Source organism: Euprymna scolopes, chromosome 6 (assembly GCF_053919585.1).
Source record: "Euprymna scolopes isolate OS-2025 chromosome 6, ASM5391958v1, whole genome shotgun sequence".
Lineage (NCBI taxonomy): Eukaryota > Metazoa > Mollusca > Cephalopoda > Sepiida > Sepiolidae > Euprymna > Euprymna scolopes.
Window position 1 is genome coordinate 72,756,211 of NC_136487.1, and position 3,895 is coordinate 72,760,105.

Genomic DNA, 3,895 nt, shown 5'->3' on the forward strand with positions numbered 1-3,895 from the left:
CTTGTGGGGAGACAAGTAAACAAAAAAAAATAATCAGAACGGACATTTTCCAGAGCATTTTATAATTAATCAGAAGTGACATTTCCAGGGCATTTTGTAATTAAATCAGAAATAACTTTTTCCAGTTACTTTTTTAATATTAAAACTTTGTTACATTAAACATAGTACCTATTCACAATGCCTCCCCACGGGACAGATTTAGACACCAGGGTCGTTTTTTAATGTGGAGAAAAAATTGTCTTAAAATTGTCTTAGTCGTCAAGTATTTCTCTTCCACTGAGAGAGAAGAAATTGAAATGTAGCACCTGAAGAACAGATACTACACTTTGATCTTAGCCAAAAGGCCAAGAAAGACAAATCATTTTCATTAACTTTGCCCAAACAGCGACACCAATTTTTTTTTATTCCTTTTTTTTTTTTTTTTTTTTTTTTTTTTTTTTTTTTTTAGGGATTCACATCATGATAACGGACGGAGCGATAAGCGTAATAATATAATGATAATGATAATTATTATTCCATGACGTTTTATCACACACACCCATTTTATCTAACACACACACACACACACACACACACACACATTCCGCCTTTTCGTTTTCATTTAAAACTTTTCATCTCATATATCTTGTATTTTTTCATATTTTGTTATTTTTAAACGTTTGTTTATTTTTATTTAATAATAATCTATTATTCTCAACGTTTGCGTGATACTTGTCTATGTTTTTCTCATTCCATCCAATCAAAAACGAGTAAAAGATTTACCCCTCTCTTGTGCCCTTGGTACTTTTTGTAATCCCATCTCATTGTTAGATAAACCTTTATAATTCATTTTGGTCGATTTTTGTGCCGTCCATTTGTGTTTGTCGCCCACCCCAACTCTCTCTTCCCCCTCTCTCCCTCAGCCAGCGGGTGTCGTCTGCCTAGAAAAACCAAAGCTACGAACACAAGTATTATTATTCCATCCTCTTACCCCCCACCTCAAACACCACCGCAGCTCGCAGTCTCGGTGTGGGGAGGGGCAAGTGTTTAACGCATTCAACAAACAAGAGCTCCGTCGAGGCATGAACAAACTTCCAGATCATTAATACCAGGTTTCGACTTTGGCTTAGCACCATAAATCCGCCATCGTAAATGCATTAATAAATACGATATCGGTGCACCACAAGCGCCTAAGGTAAACGAGGTCACCGGACGAGTGTCGCGGATTAATTCCGATTAATGGAAAAGTCGGAGATGTTGTTTGTAGCTCTCTTTTCTTTCTCCTTTTTATTAAGATTTAAATACAAAAGCGTTGTGTATGTACGCATAAAAAAAGGAACGATAGAGAGAGAAAGTGAGGGAGAAATAACGCATGCGTATAAATACAATTAAAAGAATAAAGCCGAATATTTATCAATCTTCGTTTCTTTCTCTTTCGACGGCATATCATCCTAACGCCTTCTAGCTTTGTATTGGCGCCGATGCAATTATATAAATTGCTGTTTAAAAGGGAGAAGATGTGACCGTTTAAAACATTGTTTATTGAACACCGAGTTTATACACTGTCGTCTTCGACGTTGCTTACCAATAGAAAATGAGCATAAACATGTGTTGTGTGGTCCCCGGCCTTAGTAGAAACTATCATTGGACGATGATACCATCGTTAGGTTATGCCAAAAAAACAAAAAAACAAAAACAAAAACAAAACACACACACACACACACACACACACACACACACACACACACACACACACACACACACACACACACACACACACACACACACACAGCGACATAAAATTAAAAATTTGGTATAAAAGTTGTTGTTTTAGCCAAGGAAGAAAATAAAACACAGCAGAGAACAAAAAGGTTCACCAAACTGAGTTTTATATAGCAAAAATGGAACACAACGAAATTTTATAACAGTTTTATACACGAGATAAAAATACAAAAATGATTTTCAGTCATTTATACAAACATATGCTTCGTGAAGAAAGTCGGGTTAGTAGTCACAAGTCAAAACTTCACAGTGCGTATGTAAGTAATATATGTATACGAGTATTTGGAAGCGTGGCATTGCACATGTATGTGCATGTTTTAACTTTTTCTTGTTAATACATGCATGGATGTGCGTGAGTTGATAAAGGCTGGTACGTGAGCTATTAAGTCCTCTTCGCCCCCTTCGACCAAACTGTTAAGCAGATGTATTGAAGTCCCCCGGTATTGTAACCGGCTTGAGAATTCTGGCCCAAACTGATTTTGTTGACCAGATCTTTTTTAGTCTGTTGTTTATTTCGGGTTTAAGTTTCTTTATTAACAGAGCGAAACTAAACTGCGTGCAGCGCCTTTCTATAAACACACGAACACCTACAACACTCTTAACATGCATTCGCTACTTATGATACCAAACAAATGACTCTATCACACCCTTTACCACTATCTATAATAATGTATGATAAGATATGATTAACAAATAAGTTAGATGAAAGATAAAGAAAAAAATAAATACATTGATTAAAAAATAACCCAGAAAATGTCATAAAATAATAAATTAATAAAATAAAATAAAAATGCGCCTTTTCATATATATACTTATATATGTGTATATGTGTGTATATATATATACGTATGCTTGTATGTGTGCGCGTACATATATATATATGTATATATATATACGCTTACCCTTAAGTAAGGTAACTGATCAATTAAACATGTAGTTATCACCCTTAGACCATTCTCATTATCTAAAATAGATATAAACTCAGCACAGTTACAGCAGGCATTAGCACTCCTAATTATATAATTGTAACCAATCATTTATATACATAAAACAACCCATAATAATTCTTAATAATACTTCATACTCATCACAACTCGTATGCTGGAAATTGATTTGACAGCTCGGTTGCGCAACTGGTCACCCAGGTCTGACTTTTGGCTACAGATACAAAAAATAAATATACAAATGAAAGTCTCCCACAAACAGTTGCACACGTTTCATTTTTCTCCCCTGACGAAGATTTTATCTTCTCGAACCATGCTTTATGACACAGTAAGTTGGTAAATAAACATAATACAATTGAAAATTGATGAAATTTCCACAATTAGACAACGCCGTAGCTCACAACGTGACAACTGTACACCGGAAATTCATAGACACGAGTCTCGCAAGTGGCGGAGAACTCGCCTCGAATACAAATGATTCAAGTTTCGAATTCTAACGTCAGATGTTTTACCGATTAGCGGAAAAAGCTTTATTCCATGTACGTTTCAAGTTGGAATTTCGTCATTACACCCGCACACACACACACACACACACACACACACACACACACACACACACACACACACACACACACACACACACACACACACACACACACAATTTTATTATACCATCCCTATTTAAGTTAAAAAAATATCAAAGTATTGTTATGTACATCCATATCAAAAACACTTGTAAACATTTTTTTTTAATTTTTACATTTTTTATTTCCATATTTTGTGGACCAGGCGCGAACGCAGACCCCACAATTTTAATGAACCACCGTTCTGCCAGATCAAATATACCCATTCCTGTGTCCCGATACATCTTCTATGTAATCAGCTTTTTAATCTAGTCAACCATATAGGAGCATATTCGTGACCACACACACACACACACTCACACACACACACAAACACACACACACAGACATTCAGCTTTATATTATATACATATATATATATATATATATAAAGAGAGAGAGAGAGAGGGGGGGAAGGAGGAAGGGGGGGGGAGACTGAGAGTAAGAGAGAGAGAGAGAGAGCACAGTAAGAAGACGGTTTCTGTTGATTTCAGAGTGGCGACGAGATTTTGGCAAAAAGAATCTATCACAACACACGCTTTAAGAAAATAGGATACATACATACAT

General features: G+C 35.7%; 1 pseudogene; it reads right to left on the reverse strand.

Annotated features, from left to right (window-relative positions):
- Positions 1–218: 218 nt before the first annotated feature.
- Positions 219–357, reverse strand: LOC145278455 (U2 spliceosomal RNA; annotated as a pseudogene).
- Positions 358–3,895: the final 3,538 nt, after the last annotated feature.